Genomic DNA, 7,782 nt, shown 5'->3' with positions numbered 1-7,782 from the left:
ATTTGACCATGGTTCCTGACAGAACTCCTACTCCTTTTGCATTGTTGGAGTGATCAGAGGATCTGATGAATTCTTTTAGGAGGCTCGTGGGAGGAACATAATGACCAGCAAGAAAAAGCCACAATTAGAATTATGGAGTTGTCAGCCTCACCCTTGAATTGTGGTAAGCAGAATACAGCTGAAATTTAACAATGTATCATATCTTTGGGATAGAACCTCCCCTGAAAAACTTTGAACTACAGGGTGCAGAGAGTTTTAGTATCTCTGGATACATGTTCCCCAAAGGCCTAGTAATCTGTATTTCTTTCCTCCTTGGTAACAAAATAGGATGGACAAGAAAAGAAAAGAAGACAAGAAAGAAAACACAAATACGTTGGGAAGAATGAACAAAATGTTATTCTTTGCAAATAAAGTGGGCAAAAATGTCAGAATAAAACAACAGCTAAAATGTCTTGGTTGCAGGACACAAGAGTCAATCACACTCAACTATACCAGTAATGAACAAGTGAAATTTGACTATAAATTATGGTATCATGTTCATTAGCTATAGCATAATAAAATATTTACACATACCTTTAAGAAAATATGTATGAGATCTTTATGAGGAAACCTACATAACTAAAACACTAAACAAATTGAAAGACATTGTTTGTTCATGAAGGTAAAGAATTAATGCAGTCAAAATGTCATTTTCCCCACCTTGCAGTATAGTTTCAATGTGCTCTCATTAGCAATCCTAGCAAGTTATTTGATGTATACAAATAAACTAAATTTAAAGTTTATATATAGTCAAAAGTCTAGAATAGCCAACACAATAGAATTCACACTGTCTGAATTTAAAACAGTATAAAGTAAATGATCATGTAGTATTGACAAAAAATAGTCAAATACACCATTGGAGCAGAATAGAGAGCCCACAAACACACCCTTATAGATAGCATGTATCAATCTTTGACAAAGAAACAAGGTGAATACAATGAAAAATAGTCTTTTTAACAAATCTTGGTGGTGGTAAAAGTGAATTTGCACATACAAACACACAAAAAAGTCTAGACACCAATGTTACACATTTCCCAAAAGTTAACTCATGGTGTATAATAGACTTCAATGTACAATGAAAAACTTTAATATTCTTAGGAGATAAAATAGGGGAAAATGTAAATAGCACTGTGTTTTGAATAATATATTTTTGTATACACCAAAAGCATACTTCATGAACTCGAGATATAATAAATATAAACTAAGCTGGAAGCCAAAAGAAATACCATAGGAAAAATCCTGAAAATCAAAACCAAGGAGAAACTCTTAAAATTAGAAAGAAAATAACTTGGCCTACTGTTGAGAATACAGTGAGATTAATTGGTGACTCACTGCAGACCTGGGAGAGTAGGATATTATATTCAAACTATACAAGCAAAAACCTTTAAACCAAGAATTCTATGTCAAAGAAAGGTACCATTTAAGAAATGAAAGGGAAATAAATACTTCCTATGATAGATAAAAGCTGAGAATTTGCTCCTTCCTACCTCATTCACTTTATAAGAAGTACTAAAAAAATACTTCATGTTAAAACCAAGCTGTATCAGACAGGAGTCAAAATCTAAATGAACATACAATGAAATGAACATGCATGAACATGTTCTAAATGAACATGCAATGAAGACTAATAATGTAATGTGGACCTTATTAACGAACACTTTTTTACCTTTAAAAAATAATTGTGTGAAATAATATTAACTAACTATATTGAGCCTGAAACACATAGGAAAGCAGTATTTATGCAAAATATTTCCGGAAAACAACACAGAGGTGGTTGGAACACAATTATATTACACAAAGAAAATTAGTGTAGAGGAAAAGTTAAAAAAAATCTTCTCAATATTAAATTTTTAACATTAGGTCATATAATATGCTATGTCAGATGTGTATTATGTATAATAATAATACCTCAACAAGAGAAAACATAGAGGCCAATAGAAATAATGTACTTTCATCTAGTTGAAATTAAACTCACCTGAATATAGAGCTCATGTGGTTAACATAACATGTATTTTAGACTCTAACTAACTACAGACTATTATTGTTTAACTCCATTAAAGAAAAAATTCTAAGTTAAAGATTTCCCAATTGTGTTAGTTATTTTTTCACTGCTGGGAAAAAGTAACAACAACCAATGTTAAAAGGTAAAAGGTTTATTTAGCTCACAGTTTGTGCAGGTTTCAGCTCATACCAGCTCTGCCAGGCAGGGTGGCATGGCAGAGGGCAACAGTTCATAGCAACAGAAGACAGCAAAAGCAGAAGAGCAAAAGGGAAGATCAAGCTTCTCTTCCACACTTATGCGTGCAGGCTACCACCCTAGTGTGTGTGTAGCATGCACATCCCCAATCCCAGGCATAGACAATGCACCAATCACAAATTCTAGATTCTGCCACTTCAAAAAAGCCCACCCACCATGGCCACATGAAGCTTTTTGGGGGACATCTAGACACAAACTATAATACCAATAAAGGAAAAGAAAGCCATAACTGAACAGAGACAAAAAAGATATGGCATATACCAGGAAAAAGGTAGACATAAAACAAACCAAATCAGTAATGAGATTAAATATGACTTGATTAAAAATCTATTCAAATTCAAATTATTTGAATTGATAAAATATACAATAATCACAAAAATTGATTCAACTACATTTCTAAAAGGCACACTTTAGAGTTCAGATATAAGTAGATTGGATGTTGTATTAGTCAAGTTCACATTGCTATGACCAAATATCTTTGAAGGGTAATACCAGGGAGAAAATATTTATTTTCACTAAGAATTTTAGAGGTTTTAGCCTATGGTGTGTTGGCTCCAACGCAGACACATCATAGTGGAAGGGCCTGGCAGAGCAAAGCTGCGAAATTCCTGGAGGCTAGGAAGCAGAATATAAAGGAAAGCCCAGAAGAAGGATCCAAGAAGGAGGTATATTCCCCTAGTTTACACCCTCATGATCTACCCCAGCATACTCCAAAGTGTACTTTTCTACTTTCCTAGTAATCTCTCAACCAATAAATTTTAACAGTTGAAAGAGCCAAATGGAATGATTTCAGGGTTCTAGGAGGATCAAAACCCTCTCACAGAATTCGACATTCTCTCAAGGCTAAGTCCAAGATCTTCTCTGGGTGGCCTGTGTTTATTTAGTTATTAGAACAAGGGAGGGGTATACTTAAGAAGGGTGAGAACCACTCAAGGACTTCTTCAAGTAAGGCAGTATGTTAATTTAGGTGAGCTAATGCTTCCACCCAAAAGTGAGATGCCTAAGGCTACAGACTTTATCTATTTGAAGTTGGAGCTAGATGTCCTTAGCTGTGACCTTGTCTTATCCTTTGAGGCTTCATGGCTTCAGCCTCCATTACAGATCTCAGTAGGCACCAGTGACTCACAGAGATTCACTTACTATGAGTCTACGGCCCATCACCAGACAAGGGGCCTAAGCTTTGGACAGACTCCAAGTAAACATGGAAAGCTAATTGGTTAATTTAATTTTCTCAAAGCTGCTTTGTAGTGGTTTCCATCAGACAGTCGGGATTAGCCATCACAAATGAAAATGAAAAAAGAAACACACTGATTAAACAGCATCCATATGAAACCTGGAACAATCATACTAATTCATACAAATGGACTTCAAAACTGACACTGAAAAACAAACCAAAAAAAAATGAAAAAAAAGAAACCGCTAGAAATGTAGACACAACTACACAATCAATCAAAAGATCAATTTACAAAAAGGTAATGCAATAAAACCATATAAACAATAAACGCCTAATAAGAGTGCACCAGCTGAATGTAGTGCCAGGTGCCTGTAAACCTGGGATGCTGAGATACTAAAACAGGAGGAGCACAAGCTTGAGAGGGCTGTGCAATTTAGTAGCTTTATGATACTCAGTCTCAATATCAAATCAAAAAAAGAAAATGGACTGAGGTTGTAACTCAATGTGAAAGCCAATTTTAATGGCCAGTAATACAAAAAAGGAAACAAAAAGTAAAGAAGTAAAGACAGAAACACTTTACAAATAAAATTTGGAGAATATAATAACCCACACAGTAATGGGTAGACCAACAAGACAAATACAGAAGAACAAAATAGAAACAGAACAGTTTCACACACTAAATAAAACCTCACCTTAACAAGCATATGCAGTATACTTAACTGAACAATAGCAGATTATAAACTCTTCTCAACATACATACAATATTATTTGAGCCATAGACCATAAAACAAAAGTCAATTCATTTCAAATAATGCAAATAGTTCCAAATATGTACTATGATAAAAATGGAATCAAAGAAAATATCAATAGCTGGAAAAATTTTAAGAAACTCATCAAGATGTTTGAATAAAACAAAACATATTTTTAAATAAACAGTAAGTTCAGAACACAATAAAAAGTATTCTAAACATACTTTCAGATAAATGGAAAGGATATGAAACATAAAGGTAATGTATATGAGCTTCAGTTAAGCTGAAAAGGAAATTTTTTTACTTGTAATGCCTATATTAAGCAAAAAAGATCTTAGTAACATTATGTTCCACCTTAAAACACTGGAATAAAAATAATAAAAAATAAATAAAACACCGGAATAAGTAGACCAGAATAAATCTTAAGTAATGACATAAAGAATAGGCAAACTACAAGAAATCAATTTAATATAAGCCTATGTCTTTGAAAAGATTATACAATTGACAGATGTTAACTAGAATAAAAGGAATAAAAATAGTAACAAGCAGGAAAGAGGAGGTTTCACTGATATATTCATTAAACTTAAATTTAAAGAAAAAAAGGATAGAAACAATTTACAACAAAGTAGAAATATACATGAAACAGATGAGTACCTAAAAGGACAAAGTCTTCAGCTGACTGATAAATGGAATACCAAATGTAATGGGACAAAGAAACTGAATTGATAATCAATACCTATCAACAATGAGAAAGTCTTTTCAATAAACTTCTATTAACCTTCCATGAAATAACCTTCTATAACAAGTATTTAAAGAGTTAATTCAAATTCTTCATAACAAACTGCCATTAAAACAAATCTAGGTACATTTGAAAAATTTATACACCATGATTAAGTAAGATTTACTGGGTCAGCATGAGAAAACCAATTAACATAATACATCATATCAATAAAATAAAATGAAAAAGTCACATGATTGTATCAAAACATGCATAGGAGACATTTTATATTTAAAAACCTTGCGTGAGATAAGCCATCAATAGATTAGGAATACAAATGGAAATTCTCAGTCAGATAAAGTGCATCTATGAGAAATACATAGCTAGTATTGTACCTATATGACTGGTCATCTTCTTTCTTCATACAGCCCCCGCCCCCACCCCCAGTTCAAAGATTCAATGCAAAAATGGGCATCTGAGATGAATACAGACTTTTGAGATATAGGAAAACAAATAGCAAATTAATATATGATAAAAAATTCAACATCATTTGTTAGTTGAGAGATTCAAATTAAAAAAACACTGAGATTCCATCTCACCCCAGGAAGAATGGCTATCATCAAGAAATCAACCAGAAACAAATGCTGGAGAGGCTGTGGGGAAACAGGGAAGAAAAGAAGACCCTCCTTCACTGTTGGTAGGAACACAGACTGGTACAACCACTGTGGCAATTAGTGTGGAGATTCCTCAAAAAATTACAATTAGAGGTTCCATTTGACCCAGCTACCTCCCTTCTGGGTATTTTCCCAGAAAAATTAAACGTCATACCACAGTGATATATGTGCTCCTGAGTTTATAGCAGCACAATTTGTTATAGCTAAATCTTGCAAACAACTCAAAATGCCTATCAACCAAGGAATGAATAAAATAGTTGTGGTGTTTTTATACAGTGGAATACTACTCTGCCAGAAAAAGGATAAATTTGAGACTTTTATAGATACAGTGATCTCTCATCTATCATGGGAGTTACATTTCAGAGACACCTGTAATAGGTGAAAATCCTCAAAGTAGTGGCTATATATATATATATATATATATAATATAGCTTTATACATATACAATATAGCTTTATATATATATAATATAGCTATATATATATATATATAGAGAGAGAGAGAGAGCTTTATAAATCCTTCTCACACTCTTATAAACCCTTCCCACATTCCTGCACGCTTTCCCTGGGAGATCCTTCTTCCCAAAGCCTTGGCTTCCAGCTGGGGCAGCACCTAAGGACACCCAGGTGAATGAGCATCTCAGCTCCAAGGGCAGGAGGGGAGGACTCGGCAGATGCGGATGGAGGGCAAGGGCAGGAGCAGGTCAGGGAGTGGGGCACACGGGACCCAGCTGAGCTACAGTCAAGCCCAGCACCCGGCCCGCATGGCCATCTCCTAGTGCTGGCAGGGGCAGGGGATAGTGTTTGAGCCCTCCTCACCTAAGAGAAATGCCTGCCCAGTGCGGGTCCACTTGTGCAGCCAGGTGGCTCTGCCAGGCTCGGGCTGGAGGTAGTGGCATACTCCACTTCCGCTCATGAAATACATACAGTATTTTATTTCAATTTAATATTCCTTTAATATATTTGAATTAACCCTTTTTTATATTGTTTTAAATTTTTTAGGCAAAAAGAATTAAAATCATAAATACTACATGCAGCAAAATCCAATGATAGCGAAAACTCCAAGACATAGAATTAGATATATTTAACAACAACAAAAAAAAAACCCACAATACATGAAGTCACAATAAGTGAATCACGATATAGCAAGGGAGGACTGTAAATGATGCAATGTGTAAATGTAAATGTGTGTATGTGTTAAATAGTAAGTAAGAAATTAGCAGTGGAAGAATTTTAAGAATATATTTTTTAGGTTATGCCATTGGCCTGTTTCCCACAAAACAGATATCAAAATAAATACTAAATATTTAAACTTAACAAAAATTATCATAGTAAATGATACATTGGTATGAATCTTCATCAAAATACTCCTCATTGGTCCAAATACACATATCTCAGGTCTCCAATCCTCTTTCATGAGTGTCTCTACTTGTGCTGTCATGGCTAACTCCATGTCTTGACTTGATTCAAAATATTTACTTTTTATGATATTTAGTCTTTTGTAAGACCAGATGAGTCATGGTGTCAGATGAGGTGAATAAGGTCGATGAAGATACAATGCAATGTTTGTATGAGCCTTTCTTTCCGTTAACTGACACTTGGTAGCAGAATTCACAGCATTTTCTAAGCACAGCTTGTGAATTCACTGATGAAAAACACTTCCTGAACTGGAAAGTACCACGAATAGTGGGATAGTGTGCTTGAAGTGAGGAGTACTTCATTAGGGGTTAATGACATTGGGTCTTTTAGTATAACTAGTTTTATTTTTAAATGTACAATATATTTCAATAATACCTTGTGCATAGCACATGACAGAAAATAGCTAAATAAACTGAATAAACAAGGAGAAATGTGAATCTACTGCCTGCTATCATTATTTTCATGAATTAATTTATTAATTTCAAAATGCCAATGTAATCAAATATGAAATTTGGTTTAAAATTTTATGTTATGTAAAACATAGTACAGTATAAAAAAAGTTGAAAATGGAACAGTTTAATAATGTCATCAGGCATATGATTATTTTCTGTGCTTATTAATTTTAAAATTGCCTACAATGTTATGTTAAGGATACAATAACAGATGGGGATTTCCCTAAAGAGAACTTGTAGCTTCACTATGCAACAAGATTTATTTGGCTCATCAAGAAAATATATGGTAAGTCAGACACAC

Source organism: Chinchilla lanigera, unplaced genomic scaffold (genome assembly GCF_000276665.1).
Source record: "Chinchilla lanigera isolate Chin_1 unplaced genomic scaffold, ChiLan1.0 scaffold00003, whole genome shotgun sequence".
In the NCBI taxonomy this organism is placed as follows: Eukaryota; Metazoa; Chordata; class Mammalia; order Rodentia; family Chinchillidae; genus Chinchilla; species Chinchilla lanigera.
Note: the sequence above shows the minus strand (reverse complement) of the source record.